Genomic DNA, 12,640 nt, shown 5'->3' with positions numbered 1-12,640 from the left:
CTAAATTTTGGGCCTTCATTGACTGATGCTGTCTCCTCAAAATAAAGAGTGGGAATGCCCTGCACAGTGCATGTCTCCTTTAGATTCTGGATCATGTGATAAAAGACAGGTATGTACTGACATCAGCTTTTCTGCAGCACATTTCTTTTACAACAAAGAGACTGGATCATCATAGGTTCAGTGCCCACATATATTTCAATTTTTTTTAGTTCCACTTAAAATAGTCTTTTGTTCGGATTTCCATGTTCCCCAGACTTTGCAGTATTAAACTAGTGCATGAGAACCAGAAAAGGAAAATGACTCGCAGCAAAAACACAGCTAGCTAGTTTAGAGTCAATGTCCAAGCTGCACAAAAATTACATAAACAGCATGAACGGTGAAAGTGAATTCAATTTTTAAAACTTTCAGTTTGAATTATCTCAATTATTAGTCACAGCGCTAAGACAGTTGAAGTGTTCCTTTAAAGTGACCGATAACATTTATTCTGAAAGACTGCAGAGAATACTTGCAATTGAAGCTCTCAGCCTACATGACAAACAGCTACTTTTCAGTCCCCAGCACCTTATTTGGTCTGTGTAGCTCAACCATGACCCAGCCTCAGGGACAGTTTCCTAGTAAAATAAAAGAGGCTTTCAGTCTTGACAAACATTTAGGATTTGTCTTTAGTAAAATAACTCTTGGTTAGCTGAATGTCATCCACTAAGAGAAAAAATGGAGACCATCAGACTCATTTTAAAAAGGGCCTCTTGATTAGTGTGATTTTACTAAACCCTGGTTGAATGTAGACTAAGATCCTAATAAAGCTCTGAAATATCCTGCACCTGGCAAACCCAGCAACGTGGGCCCAGGATGTTTCCATTTTGGGGACTCTTCCCTTCACTTCAGTAGTTTTAAGGCCTAATTCATACCCCATTGAAGCCAATGGAAGAATGGATTTCAGTGGACTTTGAATCAGCCCCGTAGAAAATATCCACTTTTTCAAATCATCAGACAGCAGCTCCCTGTAAATACTGAAATATAAATCAGTACTGTGATTCAACATAAAAATTACTTGTAACCATATGAAACACCACTTATAAAATAGCTTACCCATCATTTCTCACAACGTAACCGCTGCATTTACAACATGAAATCAGAAAATATCACTGTTGTAAACTCACAGGTCTAATCATAAGGGCTCCAATCCTGTGAGTAGATCCATGTAGGAAGACCTTTAATGGGACTCTGTGCGGACCCAGGTGGATTTGATTGCAGGATCAGGGCATATAAGCTGATGTACTGTACAGTACAATAAAACAGAAGTTGGACATTGGAATTTATTCTCATTTCAATGTGCAAAGCAGTGGCACGAAGAGAGAATTGGCTACTTTGTCCATCAAACATACTGCATACTAACGATGGTATGATTCAAACACAGTTTGATGGGTTGAGATACACTCAGTAAGGGTCTCTCCTTTTTCATCAATATGTTTTCAAATTTGTGTTTCAGAATAAAGGGGCTGTGATAGGAAAATTAATGCCTGTTTAAAAAACAGCACAGCACAACATTCCAGCTGCGTACTCTGTATAAGAATGTTTATCTCCAAACAATAAAGCTGTTTTTATTTTATAAAAGTAAAATAAAAATGTATTATTATATTAAACTGTATTAAAGATTTGTAAAGCTTTTTAAAAAGCAATAATGCTAAATTCTGGGTCCTGGAGATGACCCCGACTGCCAAAAACAAAGATATGCACTTAAGGCCACACAGATTTAATTATACAAATTTAGGGGCATAAGTGATATTTCTTAAGGAGGAAATTTTCATAGGTCATCCTAGACCTAGTCACAATGGAGAAAATGATTTAAATGCTTTAGTATAAGAAGATATCAGGCATGTCACTCCAAAAGTTACTGCAGGCCAACTTGAAAACTTTGCTACAAACTCAGTTTTTTACAGGGATACCCACAAGCATCTGTGTGTTTTTACTATAGATTTCTATGATTCTGTTCCACCAAATTTTGCAATAAAGCCATTTTCTGTTATTTTATGAGAGGACTGTTTCCCTTTCAATAGTCTAGTAACAAAATAATCCCTTTCTAGTCAGATATGCACAAAGTTGCATGTTTCTGTCACCTGCTTAGCCAACCCTGGTCGTTTAGAACTGATGGAGACCGAATGCCAGCATTGCTTAAAAAATACAAACAGTATTAACATATTTTTATATGTGCTATCCTAATTTGACAATGGAGACAATTTGACTTATCCCAGTTCCTTTCAGAGTAGAAAAGCAAACTTGCATCTGAGGGATAGCTCAGTGGTTTGAGCATTGGCCTGCTAAACCCAGGTTGTGAGCTCAATCCTTGGAGGGGGCCAATTAGGAATCTGGGGGAAAAAGTCCGTCTGGGGATTGGTCCTGCTTTGAGCAGGGGGTTGGACTAGATGACCTCCTGAGGTCCCTTCCAACCCTGATATTCTATGATTAGAAGGGGGAAGAATAATCTTTTACTGTATTAGCAATTCAGATTTTTTGAGATGTGGGAATTACTACATAATACTGTAATCTATCCTTAATACCTCATTGCAGTCAGTCAATCTACATACTGGCCCAGCTCATACTTGCACTTCTCTGACACTTTCTTCTCTATTCAACATAATCATACCCCGCTTTGCCTCTCCCTGGGCCCTCACCCATACTCTCTTCCTCTGTCTCTATGCTGCTTATGTCTCTTTCTTTCCCAGCAGTATCTCCGCAGGAGTTCTACTCCCTCTCTTAGGTCCATCGAATCATAGAAACACAGGGCCTTGAGGAAGAGACCTTGAGAGATCATCTAGTCCATTACCCTGCGCTGAGGCATGTCATGTACAAACAGAAGGCATTTTGACTGAGTTTTATCAGTTTTATTTTACTCACTTTGTGTCTGCTGGCCAAGAGAACAGAACTGGCTAACACTTCAAACACTGCTGTGGAGGGAACACCTTTCACAAAACATCCTTCCTCCCTAAGGTAAAAACAACAACTTTAATTTTTCAGAAATCAATTTTGTTTATATGCCATGAAGCTATTTATTTCATTGTTCTCTGATTCATTGTAGTTCAAACAGGCAAGCAGACATGTAAAAGCTCACACATATTGTATCTGATTTTAGATATGCTGATAGTATTTATCACTGTAGCGCCTACTTGGATTTAAGGGAGCTGCTTTTCCATCAAAGTCCTGGGATAAGGTTTTTTTAGAGGGCACATAAATCCTCAGTATATCCACTGCAGAAAAGCCCACTGCATTTTATGTTGAAACAAAAAGCCTCATCTTCATGTTGACTATTATCTAATGAGGATAATAAAGATGTAACCAGTATTTTCAGTGTATTCCATAGAATTACAACGGACTCATAACCACAGACAAAACCGCAGTAGAGAGAGCTCCATTAGGAAATATTACCTGATTTCTGTGTGTGAATTATCCTTATCCAGTTAGCACATGCCTTTGTGTAACCTTCAGAGATAGCTACATTTAGACAGATGCATGCCATTCTCAGGAGTTGCTACAGAGGGTGCTGATAAGCCACAGTTTGGCACACAAACCACCACCCTGTTCTCCCACTGGAGGTCAGCACTCTGACATTGAATCAGAATGCTGCAGTCTGCTAGGAAACCACTTCATGTGTGAAAGATCAGAGGCCCAGAGTGGAAGGAACAGCACCTGCATGCAGCATTCACTAATGAAACATTGAAACAGAAACTCCAACCACAAAATCATGAATAAAGGAGGAATGGGCGCTGGCATATAAAATGTACATGATTCTGCAAGATGCTGCACTCCATCAACTGCCACCGGATCATAGTAGTTGAAAGCACACAACATCGCTCAGGGGAAGCTCAGCGCCTCCCAGGACTGGGCCCAAGCAGTGGATCTATGAAATACAGCATTAACAATGAGATCAACAGGAACAAGAGAGAAACAAATGAATGGCTAATACTCAAACCAGATGGCCAGAGTGAAAGGCAGCTCAGCTCTCACCCTGCCAGCACAGAGTCTTTCCTCCAGATCCAGGGGAGAGTCACTCCCTCACTCAACATTTGTCAGTCATTATATGAGGAGAAAACAATGAAGACCAAAATGTTTGCATAAATGTAAAAACTAATGACAGTGTCCCCCACAGGAGAGCTGTGCTCCTTCAGAACCGGGTTCTGCTGGCCTTTCTCTGGGTGCGGAGCAGGGGAAGGGGACAAAGAGTCTTCTTCCAATGTGAGGACCACATAAGGGCCTGACCTGCATTCCAGGTAGCACGGTGGCTCCTGTCCCCCTTTTTCCTGCCCCAAAGGAGATGAGAGAGTGGGAGCCATGGCACAGATGTAACTGTAATCTGCATTGAGTTACAGGCGTTGGTATGACACTCACTACCACGGTATCTGAGCACCTCACAAACATTAATGAATTAAGCCTTACAACACCCCTGTAAAATAAGGAAGTCCCTCTTATTTATAGATGGGGAAATTGAGGCAGGGAGACAGGGTACTAAGTTAGTGCTAAAACTGAGAACAGAATCCAGAGCTCCTCTCAGTCCTGTGCTTTACCTACAAGAATATTGGCATGCTCCTGAGAGAGAATCGTATGAATACTTTGGAGGATATAACATGCAAATAACAAGAATTAATAACTATGACACATACAATGAAAAATTAAGTTGTTACAGAAGTATTGGACCTCTGAAAATGAAGCAGGAAGAGTTTTTGGTCTTTATGGTTAGTCTTAGTCATGGACATGAAATACAGAGGTGCATGTTTGACCTTGTGAAATGCATGCAAGTTAGCATGAGTAATGTACTGTATAGTTTTGTGAATTGCTGGAGAAAGCTGGTTATAGAAGGATTAAATAAAAAAGGAAAACAGTTTATTTATTTTTGATAATTTCTCTGAGGCTTCAGTTTCTCATTCAGGTCTCTTCTGCATGCCTAGAGAGGTGATCCTAATGTTCAGTATAAAATGTAGAGATTCCCTAAAGGGAGCTCAAAAGACATTCTCTGCTTCAAATTCAAACCTGATGGTACATATCACATCAGGGATCCTTTTTTTCAGCAGGATACTCAGAAGGGAAGAATGATTTACTCACATAATCTCTTAAACCTTCTACTTGCAGATTCTAGGATAGAATTTATGGCATTTTTATCTTTTGGTCCTAAACTCCCCCCAGCAAAATTCTTCTATGAAATCTGAAACACTAGTCATCGATTTTCTGGCTGATGAAATTTCAAAGGCATGTGTTCTTCTGTGATAGAGTCACAGCAGGCCTCTGTCTTAGCTTTGGTGTTCCCTCCTGTTAGAAATCAGAGAATGACTCCCTAGGGATGCATGTTAAATGGATACCTCCCATCTTTTGCATTTGGAAACACTAAGGATTTGTATTAGCCTCCCATAATTTAAGATTGCATCAAGTTAGGGGATTTATTTCTCTAATTTTCTTTCTTTCTTTCCCCCAAATAGAGATCAATTTACATGAAAAGCCTAAACAACTAATGGCTTCATTTTGAGTTTTAACCTAAGTAATCAACTCTGAGTTAAGGATGAGGAGGATAGGAATTGATGTAGCCAACATTTGCCTAGTAAAAATGATTCTGTCTACTGCAGGCAAACCGTATTACGATGAAACCAAAACTGAGCTGTGGGTGTTTTTATTTTCCTTTTTAAAGTCTTTAAATCTGTCCAATGTGTTCTCTCTTACCTGATAAAATATATATTAGGGCCTGATTCTAAATTTTGCTTATGCTGGTTTTACACTGGTGAAACACATTTTACTCTGGTGTAATTAATCCTAAACACCTCTACCTTGATATAACGCTGGTGTAAATAAAATCAGAATGACGCCTATTGAGTTGAAACAAACTTTTTTACTCTTTTTCTAATTATCACTGTTTTTTGTTCTGTGTTTGTACAGCACCAAGCACGATAGGGTCCAGGTCCACGACTGGGACTCCTAGGAGCTGAAGCAATACAAATAAATAATACTAATATCCTGTTTCATTATTTGATCTTAAACTGTTAAATCCAGGAACAAATGTGCACAGCTAGAATGCTGATGAGCACAGTATAATACCTAGAAAGACAAATCTGATTTTAGAAGACGGGATTCAGTTCTGATATCATTGAATATGACCATAGTTGTGCCCTTAGAACAGGCATATTGTGTGACCTGCACTACACTATGTGATTTCTAAAGAAAGCAGAGAATCAACTTTGGACTGTAAAGTGTCTGATTGCCCCCTCACACCATTTTTACACTAGTATAATTCCACTTATCTCATGGCACAAATCTCGATTTACAGCAGTGTAACGTGACAGTAGAATCAGACACTTAGGATTCTAAAAAAGGCATGGGAAGATCATCAATGTGGGTTATCTAGTCCAAGGATTTTCAACCTGTGGTCCACGGACCCCTGGGACTCCGCAGACTATATCTAAGATTTCTAAAGGGGTCCGCATCTCCATTCAAAATTTGTTAGGGGTCTGCCAATGAAAAAAGATTGAAAACCACTGATCTAGTGCATCCCTCTGCACTGATACAGGACAGTACAGGAAAGAGTATACATTTTAGAATGCAGTGTTCTATCTTAATCTGAGCATCTACAGCTCATTGCATGCTGGCATTTATAGCCTCTTTAGGCTAAACCTCCTTATTAAGAAGGCGGGAGTTTAAAGGCTACTCCATTTAATGAAGCTCCCAGACACCTGGCAAGTTGCCTCACTTTGGCAAAGATTGGACATCACGGTTTTAAAAAGCTTCAATCCGCTATCTTCCCTCTAGTGTAGTGACTCTTCCTCTTTACATGGATTGTAGATTTCAGAAATGATGTGTGAACAAGACAAGTTTTCCGTTCTAAAAGGTTTCAGCAATTCATTATTATTTTTCAGTACACCCTGTATAAGTCTAGGCAGCACATGCTAGTGGTGGGGACATATGCTGTGGGATGAGGAGTTTTAGTCAAGGTTCTAATCCCAGCCATTCCATAAACTCACTGTGTGACACTGGGCAGAGTACAATCTCTTGCTATCTCAGTTTCTTCATTCTTAAACTGGGAATAATTATACCTACTCCCCTTTGTAAAGGGCTTTGGGATCTCTGGATGGAAGGCACTAGATACAGTAAGTGCAAAGCACTACCATTAGATGATGGGGGCACAACAATTTTTGTTGGCTTTAATGGGAGGTCTAAAAGCCTGTGCGGTGCTTTGAAATGTAGGGGGAAAGATTCTACTATGCTGTTAGGATTGTTTTGTCCTTTGACCAGAAATCGTCTTCCTTCTTTGTGACTCTTCTATTACTCTGGAGCAGTATTTGGCTAACTGGACCATATGAAAAACACAACTCTATATCAACCATGGCAATGTTGGCAGAGTGTCTACTTAAATGCAAAGATGAGAATAGAGACTTTGGTTTCGCTCATATAGAAGGGAAGCCCATGAAGTCATGACTGAACATACAATAGGTGTTTGCCTTAGAGTCATTGCCCAACATTTCCCCTCCCTTACTTCTGTGCATTGGATGATTGCTGTCCTCTGCCCCAGAACTAGCTGCATTTCAGTAGTTCTAGCTATAGTGTTGTAAATAAAATAACCAGGAACTCCAGTTCTAATCCCACCTGTGCTACTGACTCACTGCACCTATATATCATTGTTCCTCACGCCAAGAATTCTAATTTCTATTAGATTCACCCTGTTCAATTCCCAAAAATACTCAAGATGTGAGACCAGCACCTAAAATGTCAATATACTGGCCAGCAGGAAGACCCACTCAGAAACAGCAAGCAGCTAGATGGCTACAGATCTGTGCATAGAACTATCACACTAGCAGACTAACTTACCACAGGGAAATGTGCAAAACTAAGGCAGACGCTCAACAAATAAAGACCCACCAATGATCACACACAAGAGGTGGAAACATGCAAGTTCAGTCTAAACCCAGAGAGGAATGACTATGCACCCAATACGCCAGAGGGGAGACTTAGAGATACACTTGCTACACAAATGTCCCAAATATGAGGAAATGTAAGAATATTATTTCCTTAAATGATCAAAAATCATAAAAGACATCATATCAAAATGTTATGAGGGGAAGTTGTGTTTGACTCTGAGATAAAGGAAGGAGGTAGTGTCATGCTATGGAGCAACAGTCCATTGGACCAGGACTGGTCAGCAATTACAAATGGACAGATCAAACCACACAACACAGAGTGGGACCCTATCTTGGGATGTGTCATACCTGCTCCTGATAGATACCTGAGGGGTTGTCCTTTTCTTAAACTTTGGCAACACATGTATAGCTTGTCATATCAATCAAGACTCACTGAAGTTAACTGAATTGTGTAGCCTTGGGAACATTTTGTGCCTTGTTTCTTTATCTGCTTAATGGGAATAGCTTTCATCACCAGGATACGCTTCCTGCGCTGATTTATACCCCCATGTAACCTTGTTGATTACCATGGGGTTATGTGGTGTATTGGGGCAGAATTTGAACCAAAGGTGTTGGGGATATTAATGTTTTTAACAGCAAATGTGACATCCCACAGAGGTGCTATGTATTAGCAATCCTTGCTCATTTACAATAAATAAATAAATAAATCAGCTTTTTCTATACTTTCTATACAGTGAAACTGCAACCACTGCACCCATCACAAATAGGAATGTGTGTGCATGCACACACATGCGTCCGTCCATCCATCCTTGCAGAGTGAAAATTCTCCGTTTGGAGACAAACACTGATTTGCTATGTTTGATGGGAGAATTTGGTATGATGTGTATATTTCACCTTGGAATCATGACATCCTAAGATTTTAACGAGGAAATCTATTGACACATGCAAGCGTTCAGGAGTTTAAAATGTTATGAGGACATTTGACAATTTTACAGGGCTTCTGGGAGGACTTAGAGTAAGGGGAATCCCACTGGTGATTTGTATTTTTGAAACAGGAGGACCTGAGCTGCCACATTGCCAGGAATTTGATTTCTGGCAGCAGCTGTTTATTCCATCTTGGCACTGCAAATGCAAATCCAAGCCTTCTGCGGAGGCTGTACAGGCGCTGTTCATTTTGATCACCTCACGGAAACTCCTCACTCTGCTTTGCTCTCTTTTAAAATTTTTTTTATACTTGCCAATTCTCACACCTAGGAAATAAGACTTTCATCTCACGCTGTACTCCGCTTTCTCTATTTAATTTGATTTCTCCCCTAGCAACTGGAATTACCCAAAAGTATTTCTCTGAGAAAAACAACTCTCTTGTCTCAACAAACTAGAAAACCTTGGCTCTGCTTGATATACACCCTAGTTAAAATAAACAATAACATTCATATTTTCCTTCAGGCTGCACCAGAGCACTGGTCAACCATTCAGTAACTGGCTCATATTTCTTCTTTCAATTTATGGTCTCGTAGATGGACATTCGCTAATGTAATGTCCTAAGGTTTTGTGAGGGATGGTGCTGGGTGTATAATGGCTTTCTAGCTACCTACACTGAACCTCTTCATTGCAGATACACAGTTCAGTGATCTGTTAAGCGCTTTTGAGATGATGCAGTGTGTAAAAAATACTACATGCTTGTAAATGTCAAGAGGAGTTACTGGTATTTATAGAAAAGTAACTGTTTTACTATTTCCAGTTCTGTGGAGCAAATATGCTGTATACTTTAGGGTTCAGTAGCTCAATGGTTCTGTGTGGTTAAGATTTTTAAGGTCATAAATAGATTAAGATGACCCAGGCAATCCAGCATTGTCTCTGGCCCTTTAAAAACATTAAAACCCCAGGAAAAAGCAAATGACTTTCAGGAGAAAATACACAGAAACAGGAATGAGTAGCTTTGGAATATGAAACTTGGAAGCCTTGTTGTACTACTTTAGGTTGCATCTCACAAAGGGACTAATATTGCTCTGATTTGCAGAGTATGACTGGGTGCAAGAAGAATTCATCTTTAGAGCATGTTGTGGTCTGTAACTCAAAATAATTTGCTAGCTGAGTATGCTAAACTCAGATTTGAGTCAAGGTAAAACAAAAAACAAAAAACACACCCACGTAGGCCACATCTGACAATAAACACATTCTGCAAAGCAAGACTCCATAATTTAATGCACCATACAGAAAGCATTGCATTTTAATCTATCCATTTATTTTTAATTGACCAAATTAATTATTCCCACCTTACCCTTTGGCAGGTAGGTCACTGTTCTTTTTCACAATATTAATGAACTAATTCAGATTTTCCCCTTGTAATTAAGAGTGTGAGTTACAGAGACCACATTTATAAGATCAGTTTAGCGTGCAGTTAAATTCACTCTTTATTAAAGAAAATATATGACAACAGTTATTTCTCATTTCAAAAGGAATTTAGTTTCTATTGCATCTTTTTAGGTTGGCAATAAATAGGGATACAATTTGATTACAGACCAAATCCTAAATAGTGCCCAATGCCCACAAAATGTGTCATGCTCATTCCATTCCTACACCAAGTTTCCTTGTTACTGCCATTCAGTTGATCCTAGTCTGCAAACGTAAAAGGCAGCTGATAGATTCAAGTTGATTTAATTACATATTTTAAGCAATGTTCTAAATTCTCCTCAAGGTCTTTCATGATTAGTTAAAAAAAGAATTTAGAGCACACTACTGTGATAGTTTAAGGAAGATACATTTCTATTGTCCCATTAGCTTTATTTGTTTTGTTTTAGAGGAGACTGGAGGAACATTAAAACTTCTGTAGTTGTGTCTGTCCCAGGATATTAGAGAGCTTGTCTCTTTCACCAACAGAAGTTGGTCCAATAAAAGATATTACCTCACCACCTTGTCTCTTTAGTGTAATCAACCCAATAATTGAACTCTCTGGGGTAGACTTGTTTGTGGGTCTATAACACTTTCAAAAGCTTGTTTGAATTCTTGTCTTGTCCTTCACATCACTGTATTTAAATAAGAGTGTTTATGTCTTGATGTACGCCAGTTGTTTTCACAGAGAATGTGTGTGTGCCACCTGATCTATGCAAGCTCTCAATGGAGCTCTTTCTCTGGTTGCAATGATTGGAGATACAGGGGGCAGAGAGACTGGAATGGAATTGTTGGGGAGGAGGAGAAGGGAAGAGGCTAGGGAGATTTGTGTGGGAATAGAACTAGACAAATAATACAAACAATTATCCATGGACATTCTTTTGAATTTTTTAATTAATTCACTTCAGCCAGGTTGAAGGCCCTTTCGTATTTGCTTTCAGTGAACTTCTAGGTGATGAATTTTGCTGTCAAAAATGTTCATGGAAAACAAATTTCAGAGTCACATGCATTCGTATTCATGAAATCCAGTGGACTCTGGATTTTACATTCATACGTGCAAGTGCTGACGCTGGACATGCTTGTGCATGCGTCCAATCAGGGCACTGAAATAATGCCTTCTGACTGATCCGACCATTCATAACTAACCAATGCAACTCATATGTCAAGTGTTTAAGATCAAAATGCAGAGTAAAACATTCCAAATGATATTCCTCAAATGTATTTGAATAATGAAACAATAGCAGTAAGAAAGAATCTGCTCATGGGTATTCCAGAAGCTGAAAAAGAGGCTAAATGCATTGAAAATGAATGTCATGTTGAATTATTTGCCCTACTCTAGTGGGAGAGATTGGATACCAGAGTGCTTAGATAGAAGGTGGTGGGCTTAATAAAAAGGCCAAAGCTGATAGAGAAAAGATAAGGTACAGAGATTAAAGGGATTTATGAGGTTCAGGGGAGACTGAAGAGATTAACATAGCCGAACTGGGGACCCCTGAATCCTAATGCTGGCCCTGGAAAATAGGGATCCTGTTTGGTAAAATTATAGATTTCCCCCCTCCTTCCCCAAGTCTTAATGTGCCATATGCATTTGAGGCATGGCTGTGGGGAACATTCCTGGGTTGGTCTTTGTAGGTCTTATTTTCCACAAAGAAAGAATGGACAAACGCTGTATAAAAAGACATTTGGAAGGGCTCTCAGAGCATGAGAGTGATCTTAATTCAACAGGACTGTGAATAAAAACACAGCAATTGGTATTTCTAATTCCGTTTCTCAGTGGAAAGCTTCTAGTAACAGCTAATAACTAAGTCATACTAATCAACTCAGTGACAAAACCTCTAAACTATGTAATATCACATAGTTTGATTTTTTTTAAAGGAACCTACATGTTACAATCTCCTACGCCATAGCTGTAAAATTTTATAGTGTGCTTTTTTGTCTACTGAGAGTTCAGGTGTTTAACCACTGCTTTCTATCCAAAAAAAATCCAAAGCAACAATAATGCTATCCATGTGCTATAATAAATGAATATTTCAACTTGACTAGTAGTTATAGTTTTCACACACACACACACACACACACACACACACACACACACACACACACACACACACCTTCTGCTTTGAGTAACAGTGATGTAAAATCAACAGTAACTTTGCTGAAGTCACTTGAATCACTCCTGATTTACATCAATGTAACTGGGAACAGAATTTGGCCCAGTTTGTATATATTCAAGACTAAAAGGGCAGCTTTCTGTTCTTGTTTAATACGTAGCAGGCACAACAGTGTTGGTGAGGGAAAGCATACATGCCTTGATTGCGGCTGACATGGTGTTGCTACAGTACTCCATAGTCATATGGTTC

This window comes from Trachemys scripta, chromosome 11 (genome assembly GCF_013100865.1).
Source record: "Trachemys scripta elegans isolate TJP31775 chromosome 11, CAS_Tse_1.0, whole genome shotgun sequence".
In the NCBI taxonomy this organism is placed as follows: Eukaryota; Metazoa; Chordata; order Testudines; family Emydidae; genus Trachemys; species Trachemys scripta.
Note: the sequence above shows the minus strand (reverse complement) of the source record.